Source organism: Aulostomus chinensis, chromosome 23, assembly GCF_037954235.1.
Source record: "Aulostomus chinensis isolate RoL2024-O1b breed Wild chromosome 23, RoL_Achi_v1.0, whole genome shotgun sequence".
Lineage (NCBI taxonomy): Eukaryota > Metazoa > Chordata > Actinopteri > Syngnathiformes > Aulostomidae > Aulostomus > Aulostomus chinensis.
In genome coordinates, this window is record NC_141342.1 from 12916570 (window position 1) to 12940708 (window position 24139).

A 24139-nucleotide genomic window follows, 5' to 3' on the forward strand; every position below is an offset into this window, starting at 1 on the left:
TATTTGCAGTAGACAGTCACATTTATCTAAAAAAACAAAACTGTAAAAGAAAGTAAGCGCTGTTTACCATCAGTTGAAATTTTAATTGTAATTCTTGAAACTCTACAGTTCTCACTCATAAATTCTGTTTTCTTTCAAGAAGTCATTGACAAAATCTGAACATCCCTTTTTTTTTTTTTTGTTCCAACGGTTGAACTCTTGGATTTTCATGCTCACTTCTACTGACTGACAGCTTTGTACCATTTTCACTGGTTATAGTTGTTTTATTCTCACCATTAGTGTTAACTTAAATGCACATGAGTGATCCCCGCGCGTTCCAATACCAAGGACAATCAGTCTACCTCTGCGCAGCAGCTTTTACTGTTCCGCTCCTAAGGTTGATATACCCCAGTGCAATATTTCTGTAGATACCACTGATTATATTCAGTATATATATGCACACTCACAAATATATCTATGTATTTTTATTCTTTTTATTTATTCTGGAAGCGCTCTTATTCCTGCACTGGAAGGAAGATGCTCTCAATGATTTCATTGTACGCCTCGATGTATGAGGACAAAGTCTATTCTATAATATTCTATTCTATTCTATTACATATCTGAAATCATGATGAAAATGTTAATCGAAATATGAAATTAGGAATCCATGTTAAATTATCTTCAACGTCACAAGTCTTTTCATCCGGAGGTCACAGCCGAGTCACAAACAGATGATTAAATCTCCTCCCTCCTTCTCTGAGCAACCCCAAACCACTACCAAGCCCGCTTACACACACACACACACACACACACACACACACACACACACGCATGCACATGCACACACACAGTGTCATGTGGTTAAACAATTGAAGCAGAAAATATGTCTATTAATATGAGTAATTGTGTTATGCGTACAAGATGTGTACAGTACAGTGTGGATGTCTTTCAATGTGCAAGAAAGTTTGTGTGTGTGTGTGTGTGTGTGTGTGTGTGTGTGTGTGTGTGTGTGTGTGTGTGTGTGTGTGTGTGTGTGTGAGGTTCATAGCCAGGTCAGCATCTCTACCTTCAACCAGACTTTTCAACACTGACTCAAAATGTAATGATCATCACACTGATAATTACAAACATAAACAAACACACGCACACACACACACACACACACAAAGACGTGAGGAAGGATGTGGCCATGTGGGGGTGCACATATTTGCCTTTATTGTCTTAACATGATTTATAATGAGAGCGAAAGTGAGAGAGGAAGAGGAGAGATGCATTAATGCATCACAGGCTGACTTGATGGATGTTTAATGTGCACATATGCTCATGTACACGTACACGTACACACACACACACACACACACACACACAATTATCACAGGACCGGGCCAGCACACTTTAACGCTACTAATTCCATTTCTTATACGCATTATTTTCGTAACACAAACACTTCTGACCAGAATATAAAGCTTCATTGCAAAATGATGTTAAGTGTTGATTTCAGTCACACTGATCATGTTTACATTCACACCATATTTGTGTATTTGTTGGAATATGACAATATTTTTCTAGAGTGACTCATGTAAACACCTGCTATAACCTGATAAAGATCATACACTGGTTACCAAAACCTGAATGTGACTCCTGCCACATGCTCGTATTAACCAGAATATTAAATCATGTAAACACAGAAGTCCCAAAAGGATCCTGAGCAGAATGTTACTATGCTGCAAGTTTCCGTGTTGCCATGACGACCCAAAGGTGCGTTACATTTTCATACTGCATTCGAGACAACTAATTGTTTATCTTGATAACTTTTTAAATTTTTTTAAGAATGAAAGTTTAATACAACTTAGGGAGGTTTGGCAATGTTGCCTGGCAACAGCCCGGAAGTAGAGCAGGTAGTGTGTGGTATTTACCACAGGCAAAGAATACTTTATTCAGAATCTGTAACTCAACACGTACACAGGAATATTCCCACAACCGCGGCGCATTTAAAAGCATTCGGACGAGTACCTCAACCAGAACACGGACCTTGATCGGAGTTCTTTGTGCACGTAAACTGATAAACAGTATTCTTCTAAACCAGACTCCCTTAAGAAAATCGGTCATTTTTCCACAGAGGTATCCAACAGATCCAGCTCAGAGGTTCTCTTCCAGTGGATCTGGCATTCGGCCATGCAGGTGGATCCTCATCCCCGCTGCGTCTGAGTAAGCTGGGACTGGGTACGCGGTGAGCTCTCCTGGCCCGCCTCTCACTGCACTGCACCGCAGGTCAAAAGCAATGCCTGATTTTATTTTTTCAGGTTGGTCTCAAACTTTTCACAGCAGGTACAGTATGAAGTGCTTTAGTAGCCATTTAGGCAAACTGTCCATTGAATAAGGGGATAATAAAACTAATAGCAGACGGTACTTAACAGCAAGCAGCACATTAATGAGGAAGGGAAGTACAGATGAGTAGCTAATATCCAGGAATTCACTTAATACAAACACTTGTGGGACAGTTCCGACATTCTGGCCTCTTGTGAAACTGAATCTTTCTCCCTGTATCTGAAATTCATGCTCTCTTTTTTTCAAAAGTTGCCCAACTCAGTGAAGCCTATTTACCTCACAGCAATATTTAATTGGCGTCTCCACTTGGTGAGCCAATAAAAAGAGTCCGAGCACATACAAACCATCCACTTTTCCCCTGGTTTCTGAATGAAATGGTTCTTGTCAGGATAAACGTGTTCCCATGGCGACCATATGAGTTTTTGCTCCCGTGGTGATATGAAAGTTATTCAAGCTCTTTGATTTCCCAAGAGACCAGAACAAGGGAGATGGGGAGAAGGGGGGGTTGTAAAGGAGTGCAAGAGAGGTGAGACAGAGAAAAAGGCAGACGGAGAACTGGGTGCGAGACACAGATGGATTAGGAGAACTAGAGTGAGTTCTAAAAAAAAAAGGGAGATAGTCATCTGACACAAAAGAGTAAAAAAATGAAGGGAGGAATGAGGACTGCTGGCATGGCTGTGGGATAAAAACAGATTGGTTTCTCTCCCTCTCTCTCCTAGGATCAGGGAATTGAACAGTCCTGGAACAGCAGCCTTAAGTTTATTGCAAACTTGCTGCAACGCAATATGTTTATCCATACGTCCATCATCTACCCGTCCTTCCATCCATCTGTCTGCTTTCTGTCCTTCCTGCCTTCTTTTATGTGCTTCCTCCCCTCCTCCTCCTCCTCCTCCAAACAAAGGACCTAGGGAGCAGATTTAGATTTGTTTTTTTGTTTTTTGGGGTTTTCAGGCTCAGTGAATTGAACAGGCCTTTAGCAATCTGCTGTTTATCACAAAGTTTCTCTGCAATCTGTACCCACAAGGAGAATTAGGTTTGTTTGGTCTTTCCATCTTCATTTGGAACACATCTTTGAAATTTCACTTCTTTACCATGGAATCTGAATACAACATGTCCGATACGAAAGCGCCAACAAAAGTGAATGTCCATATCTTGCTGTGTTCTATGTTTGCGTTATGCTTTGTAAATTCAGAGCGTCATGTGAATTGGAAGCATTTGGATCAACAAGTCCTCCTACCAATACAGCTATATACAAGCTGTTCGCCACAACACTGAGACAGGACACGTTTTTAATGTGATTTTTGAGCTTTAAGGACAAAAACACTTGGATGTGTTTTGAAAAAAAGATCATGCTTGAGCACTGCTTGGACAAAAAAAAAAAAACGGAACTCAACACTGGTGGATCAACAGTTGGCTCCTGCTGCAGCTGCATGTATCCACTCCCTGACAGTGCCACAGAGTCTGGCAAGAGTTTAGTTCTGGTAAACCGCCCCAGCAGAACACAGTGCCGTACGCAAGACAAATCTGGACACATTAACATAGGCCCCACCCACATGTTGTGTGTTCCTGCAGCTGTCAGGGTGTGTCCTCGCTAGTCAAGGGTTAAAACTTTCCTGCTCGTTTCACAAGCAGCACAGCAAGAGACAACCTCACCGCCTCTGATCGTTTCTACCAAACGTCCGACTTGTCCACAGGTGAAATGCTCGCCGCTGGCTATTGTCGCATTTTGATAACAATCAGCTGTCTGAGCACACTGAGTGTGTCAGCGATGAGTCGCGAAAAAATGCTCATTAAATTAGATGTTCTTCTAAAAAAACATGCAATCATTTCATATCCATCATTTTCTCATATGGTCAACATTTTTGTCGGCTACCTGCCTTCTTCGCTTCAGTCCTCTGTCTATCCATCCATCGCTCCCTCCACCTCTGTGTACAGTTTTGTAATCCTCCTTTAATTGATGACATGTGACCTCTTACATGTGAATGCCAAATAATTACTACGGTCAGTAGACAGCATCTCACACTGATATGTGAATGTGGGTTCTTTTCATCACTTCTACTTATGACCTACACGCTCCCTCTCTGACTGGTTTAGATAGAGGTGTAAATGTGATGATCCCTTCTTCACTGTGCTCCGTCGTTTGTTTACTTGCTGTGTTGTCAAAAAGAGGATGCCCAAACTGGATTCATTTTACTCAAACACTTCCTGGTGCCAATCATAGTTGGCAACAGAGCTTCTTTGGAGTCCCTCTTCAAATTTCTCATTTGTACAAACAGTGGATTCTGAACGAGGCTTAAAGCAAACTAAACCTCCACTAAAAGCTTCTTATTGCCAGGTAATCTCTCTCTCTCTCTCTCTCTCTCTCTCTCTCTCTCAAGTGTGTGTATGTGTGTGTGTGTTTTGTCCATCAAGTATCAAGTTTGAGAGTAGAATTTAGCTCTTCTGACTGGCATCACAAACACACTGCTAATTTGGTTGATACACACATACATACACACACACGCTTATTGGAAGTATGCTCTTGTACACACCCAAAGGCACTTGTGCACCTGCTACGGAAATGAGGACACACACACACACACACACACACACACACACACACACACACACACACACACACAGCCAGTGGATGCAAATGGTAAACATTGTCTGAGTCCAGTTCAGCTCTACATTGACTCAAACATAAATGTGTATCCTGTAGTGAAACAATGCAGTTAAGCTTGTCTCATGTTGCACTGAATTAAATGAATTTCCAAATGAATTTGAATCGCTGATGAACGACACGATTCACGTCATGACATTTGTCCTTTCTGCAGAAACTCAGTGAAATCCCTTTTTAAGTTTTGATCTTTCATAAAAATAAATAGTTAAAGAAAATAAAACTTAAGATTTTTTGCATATTTGTCATTGAAATAAGGTTGAATGACTAGTATTTTTTGGCAAAACAGTTTTTCCCTCTTTGGTTTGGCTTGGAACAGATTTTTTATTTTCTTTTTGCAAATTAATCTGACATTGATTTTTTTGAGAGACTGACTGCTTTTTCTGTTTATTCAATATTTGTTTATCAGGACAGAAACTCTCTGAAATACCAAGAATGATTGGAACATGAGGAATGGATGGAACGTTAAGGAACGATGAACCTCCACACACACTGATGCTATCCAGGCTTTTCCAGTAGATTCCTGTACCTTCCACGATTTCCAGCGGTGAATCGTTGTGCATGAAATCATCCTTCATCGTCCCTTTTCAAGGCTAATTAGCTCTCCTTTCAAAATACTTTTATGTAAATAAAGCCATTCATTTCTAAATCTCAAAGCTCTCCAATCACCTTTTCTTGACACTCGACGGTTTTGAGTGGCAACTTAATTAATGTTCTCAACCTGTTGCTACAACCTGCGAGATTAGATTAGATGAGCCGAGGAGGATGGGAAATGTTTGAGACACTGAAATAACAGGTCTCAGGTGGCTTGTAAATTTGATAAGCTTGAAATATTGATATGATGGGGAGCTTTTCTTGAAATGTACATTACAAACTCAGAGAGATAATTTCCCGTGGGACGTTCGGCCTCTCAAACTGTCTTGTCCGAAACTTTTTTGAGCAGTGGTGCCCGTAGTGGTTGGACTGGGAGTCAGTTCTTTTCCCTAACACACACAGGCAGCAATTATGCTTGAATCCTGACTACACAGTGTAACCGTGCAAGTGGTTTCAACCCAACCACTTTTTGAAAGACTAATGGGATGGGACGGCTACTTATATATTTTGGGATAACGCCAAACTCAACCTTTGATTGGCTTGTTGAGAATTTCCATATATGCAAAAGGTTCATTAGTGTAACCACTGGTAACTGCAAGGCAAGACAAGGTCCAGAAATCAAAGTAAATCCTGCTAAAAGGATTCCATACACAGGCAGTGCAACCTGGGAACCCATCAGCTATGTCTGACAACACAGCCTCTGGGAACAAGGGCCAGTATTTTGATGTTTCCTGTGTATCCTGCGGATATCCAGTCCAAAACTTCCTTGTTCTGTCTGCTGCTCACTGTTGACAGTCCATAAAGCAACTTGAGACATTTGCATGGAGGAAAAAGATAAGCAGACTGTTTCAAAAGTAGCCCATTTAACCTTTAACAGTTTAAAAGCTACTACAAAAGCTTTGTCAAATCATCAGACTACAGCCATTCTTTCAACCTTGCATTTTGGCCACTGCCTTCCGTCTCTTTTGAACTCCACACTGTTTACATGGATGCAACCAAAGCCAGCTCAAAGGTGATTGGTCAAATCTACTAAAACAGGAAAAGGGAAGCCTAATCCCTGTATATCATTTATAGAGAATCCAGGTAGTGAAAATCCTGAAAGGGCTCAGCTGAGGAAAGGTCTAAGACAAGCAAAAAACAAAAACTAATTCATAAAAATCAGAAAAGCTGAAAAACTAGAAAATGAAGACAAAGTGGCACAAAGGGAAGGGAAAATAAATACACAATGAGAGGGGAGACAATGAGACTCAGGTGCAACAAATGAGGGGCAGGGTAGACAATCACAGGGGCAGCAAACAAACAATTGTAGGAAGCAGGAGGACAAGATAATATATACGAAATAAACCAGGCTTTGAAAGTGAATTGAAGAGAAAACATAACCAAAGGTGTAAAGAAACACACGACAGGACTAAAGGTCTAAAATATAATCAGAAGCCACACAAGGATAAGCCTGAAAAGTCATTGATAAGATCTTAAAATCAGTCCTGAAACAGCAGGTAAAGAGGTGTAATTTAACCATGCCTCTTAGTTCTGTTTCCAACTAATTTCTTTACAGTCTCAAATTTATTTATTTATTTATTTATTTTTTGCAACATGAAAACAGGCTGGTGCAACATTCAAGGTGCAAGGCAATAAAAGCTTGTACAATCATTTCTGAATCTCTAAAATTTAAAACAGGTCTTGCCTGAGATGATGACAAAAAGATTGGGCAGGGGTTGTGATATGTTGCTGAAAACAAATTGCTGTCAGACAGGATCCCAAATAGCAAGGAGCACTTGGCCTGAAAGTGGCCCACATCCGCTCTCAGTTCTGTTCTCCTCTCACCCACATTTGGCATTGACTGTGCTGACTTTGTTTGGGTGTGGCTGCCTGCAATCAAACCATAGGTCAGCCTGGTTTTGCCCACGTCTGACCCACACCGCAAATGCCAAAACCTACATCAAGCCTGGTTTATTAAATCTTGGCAGTGTTTGGCCTCCAGTACATAACACTCTCCAATGCTGTAACTGAACCGTCATGTGCCCAAAGTGTCCCGGATTAAAGGAGGGGTAAACTCCCAGATTTCAATGTAGTTTTTGTTATAATCTCAGAATTTGTCAAGGATTGAAATCCCTATAACATAAAGGATGCAGGGCCAAATTTACATCCACCCAATCAAAAACCGCAACCAGCAAGGCTGGATGGCCCGTTTAGCTGTCCATCAACAGCCTGATTAGGCAGTTTAGCTGTTCGTCAAAAGGCTGAGACCAGGAAGCCAAAAGCGGGTATCAACGCCTTGTTGGATCGGTGTTGGGTGAGCAGCATCAAGGCAGAAGAAAACATAGCGAATAGAAAAAGGCCTTTTAAGAGCAAGCAATAGGTAAGAGGGAGAAGGATAAAAGGCTCGGTGCAACGCGAGTGATTATCGGGGATTCATTTGTGCCCTGGAGGAGTCTAGAGAATCAAAAGGTTTGGCTATGGACACGCAAGTAGCAACCTTTCTTTTGGACGGGTAAGAGACCCATTTCCCGACTTTTTTAGCCAACTATAGAGGCTATCTTTGCGTTCATTCATCGTGAATGTAGGTTGTGAGCTCAAACAAAACGCTACGTAACGCTGATCTATTTAGTGACATAGTTTACTGGGGAGGGCAAGTGGGCGTGAGGAGGGAGGGTTCACGATCAGAGTATGATTCAAAAAAATGATTCAGACAGATTTATGCCATATTGTTTGTAAAGTTTTTCTTTTTGATAAATTAAAAAAGAAAAAAGAATACGTTCAAAAAAAGAGAGAGAAAAAAAGCCGGAAACAGGCAGCGCCTATCCCTCCTTTGGGCCTTAATGGTCTCTAGACTCATGGGTAAGTCTTCATAATTCATGGCTGAGGAATTCATGATTTTACTCATGATTTTCTTAGTTTCTGAAAGTGCTGTCACTTTAACCATCATGCCAGACTCCATTTGTTAATCTTTAACATTTCAAAGGTTTCCTCACAGAAAGTCACAGACGAACGCTGCTTTTTAAAATATTTTAAAGTCTTTTTCAATGATCTACAGTTAGGCACTGCTCTTTCTTGGACTTGCTGATCCGCACTCTGGTAGATAAGCGGCTGACCATCATTGAAGACTCGAGTTTAGAATCACAGCACATGCACTGATCTTCACACCACGTTTCCTGTGTAGCAGGAGAGAGAGCAATCATAGCATCACAGCACGTCTCAGCTGCAGAACAGTTGAGTCTCTCTCCTCTCATTACAGGAAAGCTGAACTTTCTAAGGTTATGTCTAATGGGAACGTACGTTTCGTACTGTAATGGGACCTCGAAGGTGTGTGGTTTTGCTCATACTGCTTCGTATTTACAGCCATGCTAATGCCCTGCTCTGGCTCTGACGTTGCGGTGCAGCTGTGATTAGGTGTGCAGTTAATTTTGAGTTGATTAGATGCACCTGTTGGTCCAGGGCTGCGAGGCGAGGCTCTGTTTTCTTCCGTAGGGCTGAAGGACTGAGCAGAGTTTGCTGACGAGTTGGTCCGCTGTGGGTTAAAAGGTGATTTTCCATGGAATGTCGTTTCATCGTTGCCTGGTGATGAGCAAATCATTTCAGTAAGTGATTCCGTTTTTTTCACCACAACAGTTTGAATATGTTTTGTCAGGAAAGGAGGGAGAAGACCATTTAAAAAAAAAAGTCCCGAAATGGCATAAAAATTCAGAGTCTTTAGAACAGGAATTTGATGATATGCAGCAGCAGGCACATGATGGATGGACAATTGGGGGAAGGCATCATTCCCATTCCCAAAAAATATTAGAGGCACGGGTTGATCAGGGACCATTTTTGCTGCCATCTGAGCAACTACCTCGCATTCAGAGTTCCCAGACTTGGACTGACTGCTAATGTACCTTCTCCCTTGACAAGACTTCTTCCATCCGGCTTGATACATTGTATAGAAGCGCTACATGACCTCTGAGCTCTGCTCCCGTTTTTCCTCCAGCATCAGTCCAGGACCTGATACCTGATGCTGCAGGGTATGTGCTGTCTGAGGGAGCCCTTCCACGGTTTATCTATATGGTTCTTTTCCAGTATGCAGAGGGAATACAGATAGAAAGACAGCAGAGTTGTTGACATTATGTTAATACTGCAAGGTACACTGAGTGTTGAACCTGAGTACTTACAGTTTATCTCCTCTTTCAAATCTCTGTTGTGTGAAGGGAAGTGTGTGAGGTCAGGTGCACAAAGATACATCCCTGCTTTCTTTTTGCTTTTCCCTCAAATGCATTTTTATTTTCTCTGTTGTGAATCATCATATATAATGTCAAGTTGCCAGTTACAAGTGAGAAATGAGAAAGCACAAGACAATTATTTTTATACACACATCCACAGACGAACACACACACACACACACACACACACACACAGGCGTATGCAGACAGTCGGTCCCTGGTTGAATAATTATAAGGAAACATTAGAGCATACCGTCGGTACAGATCAATAAGCAATCAAGAGTATGACCTTCACACACAGGCACTGGAATAATCACAAACACACGAACAGCTGGAGCAAGAACACACAAGGTTCTGCTGTCCCTGTCATATTTAAGGCAGTTTGTGTGGCCTACAATCACAGTGTGAACACCAAAGGGATTTGTGGTCTCTTCCTTATGCTCTGCTCACTGTACCTCCTGCCGCTGGTCCATTACCCAGCTCAAAGGTGCTATGTCAAGCATTTAAAAATCAATAAATCATTACCGCATTTCATTTTGAGTAATTAGGATAATTACTCAAAGTGAACGAGACCATCAGCAAAGACTGGAAGTCCTTCATGTCTCTCTACAATCCACATTTTTACAGCTCATCTGCCGAAAAATGTTTCTCCTTTTAGGTGTATTGAAGTGTTTTTAAAGGAATTTCTGTTCTGTTGGGATTAAAGCATGTTGTGTAACTCAGAGAAACAAAGTTACAACCGCCATATTTTCCATTATCAACTTCTGCAATAAAGAATTCATTTGTCACAGTAAGCTTTCCGTGACAGTCCAAAGGACAAATCCTTTTTTTGACCACAAGAGTAAACTGAAGCAAGTAGTAAACAGTAAACAGCAGATAAAACCCTTTTCTTCTTTACGTTTACACGACAGACCCTCACGGCAGCTGACTGCTCATTCGCTTAGCAGCAATGATGTCAGGATTTAGGGTCCAGTAGCATTATACCTCAGAGGGCAAATGAATATTTCTGCCAAACAATCTTGTCCTGCATTAGAACAACAAGGGTTTTCTTTTTGACAGCGCTTCCAACTTTGAGTACACAGTGGTTCACTTGTATCAGGATCAGGATCTCGGTTTGTCCAGGTTATAACCCTCCTCTACCTCTCGTACAAGGTCGACCCTGATTAGACGTAGCAGTTGCTCTTCTAGCTTTGTTTACTAGCCTAGCCAGCTGCTAGCTAAGCTAACCAGCCTGGCAGCAGACTTTTTGATAGTGAATCCCCCCCCCCCCCCCAAAAAAATGTTGGCATGTTCCTTTAAGAAAATTTAGAAAACGTTTCGTAAACATATAACATATTACAGTGTGTTTTTGTGTATTTGAGTATGCTTTGCTTTTTTTTTTTTAAGTTGCGGCTAGTTGAGCTCTAAGGGCCACCATACAATTGACACAAGGCTGCATGGAATTAATTGGGGAACTACTGTATAATGGAACTACTTGTCATTGCTATTTTGTGTTGGAATGCAAAGTGAAATCAGCTTATTTTGCCAAAAGCTATGAGTTATTATCTTGCACCTGGAAGCAACAGTTTTTACAGGATTGTATTTTTGGAAAAATTAGCTGCCTGTCGTATAATTTCATTTTTATATTTTCCCCCTTTTTATTACTTCATTTGTGTGTACTTGACCAGAATTGACAATGTTTCAAAAACCGCTTAAAAGGAAAAATAATTGCTGGAATATTAAATGGCATCATTATCCTACCTCACATTGATTTCAGTTAAAGTGACACTTGTGGCCAGGGTGTTAAATTGACTGCTCCAAAATAAGTGAATCCATTTTTGACATTTGGTCACATCTCTCTCTGTGCACATTATTTATTAAATTGTCTATTTTCACCGCCAATTTGTTCTGCTGCTTTCCCCTGTTCATTTCATGTGAGTTCGAATTAATGCAGAGCAAAATCCACCTGTTATTGTCACCTCAGGTTCACGCAAGAAGGAATATACCAAAGTCAAGCTGACAGGGTGAGAAGTAATGCACTTGTTTTGTTTTACAGACGCACATAAAGAAGAAGAACCCTTTATCGCACAGGTTTTACACTGCTGTAAACTAATTTGAGCAGATAATTAAAAAGTGAGCCCATCTCATTTTTAATATGCCACAAGTGGCAGGCTTACTAAGCAACAGAAATGCATTCATCTGAAAAATAACAACTGAATAATTACAAACACAACTAATAAAAACAGCCATCCATCCATCCTTCAATTTTTTTTTAATGCTTATTCCTGTTAAGGGTTGCGGGGGGGGCTGGAGCCTATCCCTGAAGCCTTCAGGCGAGAGGCGGGGTTCACATAGAGACAGACAACCATTCACACTCACAGTCACACCTACAGTCAATTTAGAGTATCAATCAGCCTCGTCCCCTCTTGATGTCTTTGGACTGTGGGAGGAAGCTGGAGTACCAGAGAGAACCCACACAGGAACAGGGAGAACATGGAGACTCCACACAGAAAGATCCCGTGCTGGAGCCGGGGCTTGAACCCAGAACCTTCCTGCTGTGAGGCGACAGTGCTGACCACTGCACCACCGTGCTGCCCCTCAATTTAATGCAATAAAGTAATTTTATCTGTGTGCTTGTAAAGTACATGTGATTATATTTCTCCATCCATCCATTTTCTTCTGCTGATTCCTGTTAAGGGTCAGGGGGGAGCCTATCTTGTTTGTTAGTTTATCTCACTCCAATGCACATCTGACACACACACACACACACACACACACGTGCAAAGAAATCTTATTTACTGGTACACCACCACATTCTACAAAGGCTAAGGTGCCAACAGCATCTTGCGTTCACCCCTGCACACACACACACACACACTTACATATTCATACAAGGTGTCAACCAGGAGCAATAACGTGCTCAGTGCTTTGGTCAAGAACAATCAGGTGGTCGACAGAGGAGCCGACAGCTCTGCCCATACTAAGATCCTCGGTTCTAATTCAGTGTGAGATAAAGTAGCTGCGAACCAGTCACAGCTAATCACACATTATTCGCTCCTTTTTTCCCTCCCTTTTTGTTTTGCTTACACCACTGGCAACACAGCTGGCTTCAAGTGTGTGTGTATGTGTGTGTGTGTGGGTGTGTGGGTGGGTGAAAGCGCCTGATGACTTGCTAAGAGGGAGCCACAGAGGAGAGTTCACAGGTCCATTTCCCCTCATAAAGAAACCACTTTTAATTGTTTCTGCAGGGTACGTTCGTTTTGTGATTGCTGACCTCCCTGAGTGCGTACAGCTGGTGCCTCCAACAACAAGGGCCAGCGTTGCCCGTGTTGTTTGGAATGATTTCTGCCCATTTTATCACTGTTTAAATTGATCTGCGTGACATTTAGATACATGGTCAATGAAGACTTCTATGAAATATCTGAAATACACCCCAAAACACGATACAACTAAAGAAAGATAGTTTTTCTCAGATAATCTTATTCGTCAGGCTTTCTCATTTCCTCTGCTTCTCTGGCTCTGTTACCATGGATGATAGCGATGTGGAGAGTACGTGGGTGTGCAGGTCGCTGTGTGCCTGAATCTCTGCTTAATAATTGAAAAATGTCCTCAGGTCTGGTTAAAGCAATGAGAGTTCTCACATCGACGAGGGGGCAACGCATCGATGGGAAACGTTCACGTTGCTGGTATGATGAGCAACACGGTGTCAACATACGACTAATTACAGATCTTTAAGATAATTAGATGAGCATATAATAATGAGCGTAACAGTGATTAAAAACTCCTGTTCAGATGATGAATTCTTCAGTGATTTTTACGTGTAATTTACAACCACATGATTGCGCACCTTGATCTTCACTCGTATTTGTTTTGTGAGCCTAAATGTGAGCTTTATTTTGACCTGTCCCTGACATCCTAGACCAACATGCGTGATTCCCCAGCATCTGACACAATAAACTGATCTCTTTCGCCGTCAAATTCCCAGAATCACCGCGTTAAAGCCGCTCTCACATGTCGAGTTTGTAGACGGAGGAATTTTCTCTCCTATTTTCCTGCCGTGTCCACAGACATGACCGCGACATCTTTGTGGAGACTTCTGTTGTCTTTTGTGCGACGCCCTCCGTCAATGACAAGGCGGTTCAGCTCAAACCCGTTGAGAACGTAGACGGGTTCCGTCCTCAGGTCCAGAAAATCTTTAACAGCCACTTTAATAATCCGCAACGAGGCAGAAACAAAACAGTTGTGCGGGGTTTTATGCAGACTTACACTCGTTTAATTGTATCATCCACTTTATTATTTACTCATGGACGTACACAGCCTCACTTGAATTTTCCTGTGTCATTCAAACCTTTTTTTTGTTGCTATTATTAATATTTCATTTTTGGACATATTTCTATTTTCACATATTCAGCGATTCACACATCTGCACTAAGGCGGGAGCACCCGCAACAAAAGAAGCGCCCCACCCCACCCCAGGGATCAATAAAGTATTTCTGATTGTGTTTACCTCACCAAACAACCCGAGCGCTCAGGGTTACAACAGTAAATTCAGGTCAAATAAGATTTCTGCAACTGACAGTCTCTTTTTTTTCTTTTTTTTTTTGATGCTTGTTGACCAAAAATGTTGATTTCTTTCTTTCTCCGGGTGCATCACTGCTGAAATTTCCTCGGGCCATTTGCACAGATGAGACGCAGGCCGGTCTTCAAACAGCCCAGAGGTGACAGGTAAGGTGTGTCCTTGATACCAAACCGTCTTCAAATTGAAACATATTCGAACAAAAGTCTAGCTGATATGTCAAATGAAGACTCTGGAGATTTGACAACAACAACAAATGTGACGCCTAAAGTGTAGTGTCAGACAAATAATGAAATATGTCACGCCGGGAAAAAAAAATAGAAGGGGGCTCAATAAGAAATCAAATGGCTGTCACAAGCAGGTAAGTCAAAAGTAATGAACTGGGTGAACGGGTGACTTGTTCTTTCATGTCACGCTAAAGATGTCAAAAATCTTTCTTTTTTTTTTTGTGAACAGCAGTGATGGTAACTGCATCAACTGGAGGAACTGGGCCACTGCGTTATACACGTACAGCAGTGCAACCTTGACTTTGGCTGGATAATTAACAGGTTGGCCCTCCCACTTATCTATGACACAACATGCAGCCGGCAGTGAGATAAGAGGCCTGTGCGCTCCTGCAGCTACTTGAGCTCTTTATTTTGTTTTATTTGTCGACTAAACACTTCAAGGCTTCTGTGACAGACGTTATATATACATCTATTTTTTTTCTGCGCGCGTTTACATTCTCAGATAACGGTGATTAAAAGCGTGAAGTCGTGGCGTTCTGCTTTCCTTTCACCCGAGATCCGGTTTCTTGTTAATGCGTGAGCTGATGATGAAGCAGCAATATAAAAGGGCAAAAGCTATCTCGTCAAAGTATTAGTCTCATATCAAATTCAATATTTCAACTCTTAACTTTATAGACGCAATTAAGAATCACTTCTGTCATGTGGAACGTATTTTTATGCTTAAACCCGATCCTCACCAGCATGTAAGCACATTAGAAAAGCCCGTTTGACACGTTCATCATTTTTCAAGCATGATTTGGCACAGAAGAGATGCCGTGTTTCCAGTTGCAAATTGAGCGGTGACATGTGAGTGAGATTAATACGTGTTTTTCTGCAGTTTGCACGTGTAAAGTAATCTATCTTTCTGCTCCGTAACCTTTCCGCTAACCCGTTTGGAGAAATTTGTGGGAGAGAAGTTTTCAAGGCCTTTCTTTGGTGCTTTTCAAAAGAAGCAATGCTCTCCGTTCCCCACATGACTGGTAGTATAGCAGCCGAGGAATTCAGACTCGCCTAACTTGAAGCCCGACGAGACGGTTTCCCTGCGTCTTTCTGCGATGTCATTGTCTCGTCAAACCTGCTGCCTCGCGAGGTCATTTGCTTCGCTTGAAATCACAATAAGGATGCATGTATGTAAAACGGACCACGTAAATGCACACTTACATCCTCACTTCCACACGCACACATGTAAACTCCCATAAACGCCCCTTTTTTCCCCCCCTCCAGGGGGGTGTTTTACTGACACTGTCATCTTCAGGTTGAGTCATGATGCAGTAAAATGGCTCATATTTTGAGGCAGGCTCAAGCTTCCACTGCAGTTTCACCAGTTTCATGCATAATTGCTTTAAAAAAAAAACTTAATTTCCCTTTAATTGGAAATTTATTTTGTGCCTCCTCCCCATATGTAGATGTACTGTATGCTTTCATGCACGTGTGTCTGCGCGCGCGTGTGTACAAGCATGTGTACTCCGTATGCAGTCGGGTGCCTGTTTGTGTGACAGAAGGCATGAATTATTTACTAGTAATATCTCATAAGAAGTATATTATCCACACGGCACAAGCCAAAGCCCTTCTGAACTCAATCACTCACTGGAATCATAGCCCAGAGGCACATAGAGAGGAAGACAGACCAGAAATATAAGTGTCAGAAGAGAGAGAAAAAAGGTGGACAGCAAAAAGAGGTAATATCTCCTCACGCCGAGCTCCACTTTGTCTCTCTCTCCTCTGTGTACTGTGTGTGTCCGCCTCTCTTATCTTCTGCTCCTTTTTTTTTTTTTCCCCTCGTACTCCTCGCCATGCCAGCAAAATATTTGATTGTATGTTTGCAGCAAACTGCCAGTTAGGGCACCAAGTTTGCTTTTGAATATCATCAGGAAAAAAAGTTGTATTTCTTTTTTTCTTTTTTTTCCTGTTTGCCTGTCCTGTCATCGATCTTCATCTTCCACGGCAGATGACAATCTTCCCCAGGGATGAATAATGAGGTTTTCACAAGTCACATCGTCGTTTATCATTCCCAGATTATGACAAAGTGGTCTCACACTAACAGCTGATCTGTGTGACTGACCCCCCCCCCCCCCCCCATTCCAGCAATCAATCATCAATGAATGAATCGTATCACCAACGGCCCACTTATCCAACTATGACACAAAGCCGGGTGTAAAATTCATTTTCCTCCCATCAGAGAAACTGTTTACCGTGGCATTTTCATGTTTGGGGGGGCACGGTGGTGCAGTGGTCAGCACTGTCGCCTCACAGTAAGAAGGTTCAGGGTTCGAGTCCCGGCTCCAGCATGGGATCTTTCTGTGTGAGTCTCCATGTTCTCCGTGTTCCTGTGTGGGTTCTCTCTGGTACTCCAGCTTCCTCCCACAGTCCAAAGACATCAAGAGAGGACGAGGCTGATTGATACTCTAAATTGACCGTAGGTGTGACTGTGAGTGTGAATGGTTGTCTGTCTATATGTGTTGGCCCTGTGATGGACTGGTGACCTGTCCAGGGTGAACCCTGCCTCTCGCCTGAAGGCAGCTGGGACCTTACCACGATAAGCTGTAGAAAATGATATTTCATATCTTATATAAAGTTTTACTTTATCTTTTTTTATCTTTGTCTTACATAAAGTTTTTCTTTATGAAGCCAATGATTTAAACTGAAGTGGCTGGAATTAAAACCCGTCAAAACACAACAATGTGGAGGCACCAACCAAGATGGATGTCATCATGTAATAATGGAATAAAAGTACCACAGTAGCATCTGAGCATGCGCTGTATCTGAAGAATAAACTATTATTAATTCATTCCTAACGCATTTGATTCTTTTGGTTTGGGGAAGGTGATTTGAAAACTGGAGAAGTGTTTCGAAGGTTATTCTTACTCAGTCATACATATTAGAGTATTTGTACTGCATCTACTGTATCATCTAGTGCTAAATCAAAATGGGCTACTTAGATTACAGAGCACCATCATGATCTGCACAGCAAGTATCAGGAAGTGAAACTGTACTCATGGTCAACATCCTTCTATCTATTTAAACAGACGTCTCAGTTAAAACCTTCTAATATCAGCTACAGTGTCTGTGAGGGGAGAAGGAGCTGATGGGAGATTATCTTTCTTATCTTCCAAATCTGTTTAAGTCTCCCTAATTGGGAATTAATTTGGTCAAATCAAGATTTTGATAAGCATTATCCCCAATTAACCCATTTAACTCAGAGTTCAGAGAGGGAATCTGGCGTTATATTTGTGGGATCTGCTCGAAAGTACACTTCAGCAAAAAAAAAAAAAAAAAGGTTCTTTTCTCAGTTAATACAGAGCGACAGATGCGGAGAAATGAACATTATTCATGTTATTATTTCATTACCCAGTGAAATTGTACAAAATCCCATTGTAAAACCCAAAGTAGAGCAGATGTTACAGGATTCAGACACTTGAGTTAGTAATTAAAGCAATGTTGTTTGTAGTTGTTGTGTGTGTCCACATTTAAAATGCAGACACAATCTTTATTTTTGCCCAGTAACAGACACTCTTGTCAATATGTACCCATCCATCACCGGCAACAAGAAAGTCTTGCTTTTGTTTTTCCCTTTGGGGCAATCCCTTTGATAACTAGAGGAAGGTTCCAGACTAAGCAATGCTCAAATCGATGCTGTCAGCAGGAACCGCACACTTTTCATTGTGAGGGACACTCCATGTTGTCAAGGAACTGAAAGAAACGTTCCAGTGTTTTTATGGCATGAGACGTAGGCTTATCATCGCTTATCTATGCCAGTGTGTTGGACAGTGTGTTGGGAAAAAAAAAAAAAAAAAGATGAAAAATCAGCCTTTAGATGACAAAAAAAATAAAAATAAATCCAAGGTAAGTCATAATTCTGAGATAAAAAGGTAAAATTGTGAGATAGAAAGTCCTTATTAGGGGAAAACAATGTCATAATTATAATATGCAATACTTATGAGATAAAAATACAAAATTATAAGATATATCAGAATTATGATGGTACTGCATGGGGGAGGCAAACTGTTAAGGAAAGCTCCATGGAGTGCATGCAAACATCTTATCTCATGATTATGACTTTTGATCTCATGATTTGGAATTTTTATCTCATGATTATGATTTTGCCATTTCTATTGTGCCATTTATCTCATTATTTCTGACTTCTTATATTTTTACATTTTATCTCACAGTAACTTTTGTATCTAATTAGCTCATAATTACAACTTTATTGTTTCATAATGTTGAATTTTTATCTCATAACTATGAATTTGTTGTATCACAATTACAATTTACCTTCCTTTTTTCCCCATCAAGGTTGATTTTAATTTTTTTTTTAACCTGGCAGAAGCAAGCTTCCACACTTAACAGATTCTCCTCGTGGCATTTCTGAATGTCTTGGAAATGTGCTTATTTTCATGTTTGGATTCTTCAATCGTATGTTACATCCATTCATTCACCATGGGATATGCTAGTGTAGGAATGTGTGGGGGTAATCTGTATCTGTCCATCAGTGTGGTTAGGCCTCGAGGGGCGGAGCTTCTGAGGATAAGTGATGGATGGGGGCGTGTTTGTTTGACCTTTAGTTTGATTGTCAATAATCATCCTCCAGAATCACTGATTCTCACTTTTTAGGCTTTAGATGTGTGGAAAGCTGGTATGATTTCCACACATTGTGTATTTGTCTACCTGAATGTGCATCTGTCTGTCCGTCTGGTGTGTGTGTGTGTGTGTGTGTGTGTGTGTGTGTGTGTGTGTGTCTGTACTTACCAGTTCATCTGAAAGGCTGTCATGCAGTGCAGCTCAGGTTTGAGCAGGAGGATTAGACCCTACAACCATTTCTACTTCTTTAATAGGATTTGTCAGAGGGGGCAGGTTTCACTGTGTGTGTGTGTGTGTGTGTGTGTGTGTGTGTGTGTGTGTGTGTGTGTGTGTGTGTGTGTGTGTGTGTGTCTGTGTGGACACGTGTTCTCATCACAGTTGGAGGTGATTAGGTCATACCCTAGTCATGTGATTTCTGTAGCCTAAAATCTGAGGCCATCAATATCTTAATCCCTATACGGTGTGTGTGTGTGTGTGTGTGTGTGTGTGTGTGTGTGTGTGTGTGTGTGTGTAATTTTCCATGTCATAATCCTCATGGGATCAAACTCTGTGTGTCTGGCAAATTGGGTGTGAGTACACACTCATGGGATATTCACGAAGAGCATCAAGTGCCAAAGACTAGAATTCATGTGTGTGTGTGTCTGTCTGTCTGTCTATCTGTCTATCACTATGATTGTGTTGAAATGAAGTGTGTTGAAATGTTGTTCGACGACTTTGCAATTTTTGTTGTTGTTGGACACAAAAGTAGAACACTGGAGGGAGCAGATGGGGAGATTTATAGCAGCTTGGTAAAGTTGGAGGGAGAGGATGAATTCCCCGGTTGCATCCTGGACTGAGAGACGACGAAGGCTCCATCGATGAGGACTGCCAGGCAGTTTGGTGAAGAGAAAGAAGAAGGAATGACTGGCTGAGGGTGAGCAGGGCTGGCAGGCTGTGGTGGTGTGAGATTTGAGGAAATCAGGGAATCCTGAGCACAAAGACAGACTGTTAATAACATGCGTACGAGGAACACTATAGAGAAAAGGTGGAGCAGCTGGGGGGGAGGGGGTCACAGACCTATTTGACTGACACTTGAGCCCCTGTGACAGCCTAAACAGCAAAATTCTGGGGGGGTCGCACAAATGTATAAGTTTGGTCTGCCTGTCTGAGCTCCACTCTGCTCCATCATCATGCAGACCTCCTGCTGGTGGTGCGACAGCTGGGGGAAGCTTACCTGGTTCACCCCTGACAGAGAACAGGAGCGCTACTAGCAGACATTTGTCATTGACAACAATAGAAACTTGTGAGTTGACACTTGTTTGCTCAAACACATCCCATGAGTGGCTCTAATGTGCCAACCAATACCAGGCTCTATTAGCCCAGACCCTCTGGAGAAGATGGAGGAATAAAGGAAGTAGAAACTACATTTGTACAACGCTCAGCTCAGCTTGGATCATCACAGTAACGCCATGAAAAAACTAAAAGGCCTCTCAGGTAAATCAATGAAGGCGTCTGTATACTGAAACAGGATTTTTAAGCAGTATGTGGTGTTGGCAGGAAAAATGGTAAGCGGTTACCCTTCAGTGTTACCAATTTATTTGGTGGGAACATAACACAGCTTGAGAGGAGATCCCATCTGACAATCACGTTAGTAAACATAAAATCAAGAAAGCGCCGGGCCGCCAATGAACGATGGAGCCTCACAGTCGACAGTCGTATCCATTCTACTTCTACTTCTTCTTCTTCCTCTTCTTCTTCTTCTTCTTGTCACATTTCCCTGGCAGTGACAGTTTTACACCTTGTGTCCACTCTGGAGTCTGTAAATCTTAATACTGGGAAGCTGGGGGGTCCATTTCTTACGGAAACCTGCTGATGTGCTTGCGAAGCTCCTCTAAGATTTCTCTCTTTGCTGCACCGGTGGCTGTGACACATCTCTCCTCCTCATCCTCCTCTTCCTCTTCCTCCTCATCTTCCCCCTTCTTCTTCAGCATCTGCATTGCAGCTGCGGAGCAGTGGTTAGCTTTTACGTTCAGGTAGGGTTGGTTGGTACGATACGCGTGATGTTCTCGTACCTTTTGCAAGTACTTCTACCTCATTCTGTCGATGCTTTTTCCTTTCCACTTTTGTTTAATGGTGATTAGCAAGCAGCTCTCAGGTACATTATCACCCTACATCTCTGCATTTTTTACACCCACTGAGTGAAAGCAGCAGAGAGGCAGAAACAGGAGCGACTTTATCGGACGTTTTGTACACGTTTGAAGAACGAATTCGAGAACATTTGAGTGGAAGCTAATGTGACAAGTCACAAAGAGAAGCCTGAGTACTTTCAAATCTATTGTCAACACAAGTTGAAATTTTACCTGAAGAGTTTCTCACTTCACGATTGTCATCTCTCCTCCTCTTCAGTAAGATCCATTTTTTTAATAGCAAGCCTGACTTACCTTCACCTTCCAGCTAATGGATGAAATATTACGCCTGACAGCCCAAGGCCAACATTTATACAAACTCTGACTTCATTATGAGGTCGGCTGATCTATTAAGCCTTCTCATGCAACATTATTTGTCGCTGAATCACCTCTGTCAAGGAGGCTGTAAAACAAGAAGCTGCTTCTTTCTGGCAAAATATTCTCGGTTGATTGCGTACGGGTTCAGAGTTATTTTTCATGGTAGAATTAAAATTTTGAGTTCGTAACAAATTTTGGCAAAATAAATGAATAAATTTTAAAAAAGTGCAATGCTTATAATACATCATTGTTACAGGAAAATATGCGGGAGCTTTTCACGTTGCCAGGATGTGCACCGCTTTCAGCAGAATACACAGTTTGATGTGAACAACTTAAGTGCTTCGGTAAATAATATAACAAATTGACAGACAAGTGTCAGAAGGAATTTAAGATAAAGTTTAAAAAAATACAAAATAAACTCAATCAATCACACTGTTTATTTGCACACTTTTGTCCCCCAGATTTCAAATTGGACGCTGCCATTGTTAAGCTCGGTTGCTGCACCGCAACTGTACCAAAAAAAAAGAGAGGAGATTTAAGACGTGAGTGTTAGTTTGTATTTGTGCGCGCGCACGTGCGTGTGTTTCCTCCTTGCCAGCTCTTATCAAGCCCCATTGTGCCGCGTGACTCTGAGACGTCAAATCTTTTTTTTTTTTTTTTCTTTTTGCTCTTCCTGGCTGTGTTGCTTATTCTCCTCCCGCTGCTTCTTTTCCACCTCTATTTGTACAAAGTTTGCAGCATTTCTCATCGCTTCCCCGGGTCTGTAAAGGCAGAACAAAATAATATTGCGGGCAAACACACACCGTTTTACTTTACTTACTTTACTTTAGCTGTATCTCCCACGTGAACTTTTCTTCTTTTTTTATTCCCCTCTGTCATCGCTCACTCCTTGTCTAACCAAATATGCCAAAAAGAATACACTGTTTTGGAGTTTCTTAATGTCATTCACTCCTTTCTGATGAGAGATGTATTTTTTTCTTCCTCATAGAGGCTCCAGACTGACAGAGTGATAAATGTGTGTGTGTGTGTGTGTGTGTGTGTGTGTGTGTGTGTGTGTCAGCCTCTCACAGGTAATTAGAAATGCGCCACAGCTGGACACTCAGCTTCTAAATATTTCATGACTTCTATCAGCGGTATTTTCTCGGTGGCGGTGATGCAGCGTTCTCCTTCCACTGCTGGATACGGATCAGTCACCATACTCGGAGTTGCGCTCACTAGTCTTGACTCACTCAAGGACTGTCAGTGCAGCAAATTCATGGAACCTTTTGCGTTGTGAACCAAAAATGAATGTTTCAGAAATGTAATCATTTACTTGGACTATTTTTTCTTTTTCTTTTTTTTTTGCTGAATATGCATCATTGACTTTTATTGCTTTTCCTGTTTTGGTTGTTGTTTGTCTCCTCCCTTGTATACTTCCATGATTGTAAATGAGAGTTAGCCTGAATGGTTTTCCAATAATTTAAATAAAGGCTGAATGAATGCATTAATTAAAACCGGTTGATGGAAACTGCAAATTTAAAAACAAACAAGTCTCTTAACTTTGCACCAAATGAGTTTTAACACTTGCTTGAGATGTTTGTTTGTTTGGGGTGTTTTGGTTTTTTTTTTGCCTTTTTCTTTTTTTTTGTTGAAAAAAAGAGTAAATGCTCCAGAAATCACATGAGCTCTGACATCATCAGCCAGACATTCCCACTGCCGGAATCTTCCAGGTTACTCCGAAATGTCGCCTTTATTTTTTAACTACAAAAGGAACAAGTACGAGTTGTCGGACTGGTATGGTAATTCCTCGCCACTTCCCTCCATTTTTCGCTGCAGACGGCCAACAACAGCCCTTCGTCCTCTGTGGTTAGTTGCTGTCACATCCACGCGATACTTTCTTTATTTTGCGAAACATTAAATTGACCTGGCTGCACGGTGGTGCAGTGGTCAGCACTGTGGCCTCACAGCAAGAAGGTTCCGGGTTCGAGTCCTGGCTCGGGCACAGGATCTTTCTGTGTGGAGTCTGCATGTTCTCCCTGTTCCTGTGTGGGTTCTCTCTGGTACTCCAGCTTCCTCCCACAGTCCAAAGACATCAAGAGGGGACGAGGCTGATTGATACTCTAAATTGACTGTAGGTGTGACTGTGAGTGTGACTGGTTGTTCGTCTCTCTATGTCGGCCCTGCGATGGACTGGCGACCTGTCCAGGGTGAACCCCGCCTCTCGCCCGTTGATGGCTCCAGCCATCAAGGAGGAGGCTCCAGCCCCCCCCGCAACCCTTACTAGTAAAGAATAAGCGGAAGATGACGATGGATGGATTAAATTGACCTACAGATCTCAAATCTCCACAACTAAAACTTTTGGCGGTGCAGCTACAACTTCTAAAGGAGCTTTTAAAACGTCACTTTTACGTAATGCAAGGTTACATTTCTCTTTCTGGGATAGGAGCGTGGCTTCGCCCAGAGGGACCTTCAAGACGTTCAGTCTTCCTCGGTCGTATTCCTCTCCGATGACCTCAGCTGCTAAT

At 41.8% G+C, this 24139-nt stretch overlaps 2 long non-coding RNA genes across 2 annotated transcripts; both read left to right on the plus strand.

The window, feature by feature from the left end:
• The first annotated feature begins 1710 nt into the window (after positions 1 to 1710).
• LOC147239650 (uncharacterized) lies at positions 1711 to 5595 on the plus strand. The gene is made up of 3 exons (XR_015111681.1): positions 1711 to 1737; positions 2099 to 2202; positions 5376 to 5595. It is a non-coding gene; the product is annotated as an uncharacterized LOC147239650 (long non-coding RNA).
• A 3412-nt stretch (positions 5596 to 9007) lies between these two features.
• LOC147239651 (uncharacterized) lies at positions 9008 to 23478 on the plus strand. Its single transcript, XR_015111567.1, has 4 exons — positions 9008 to 9138; positions 14417 to 14457; positions 14765 to 14856; positions 22696 to 23478. It is a non-coding gene; the product is annotated as an uncharacterized LOC147239651 (long non-coding RNA).
• The last annotated feature ends 661 nt before the right edge of the window (positions 23479 to 24139 follow it).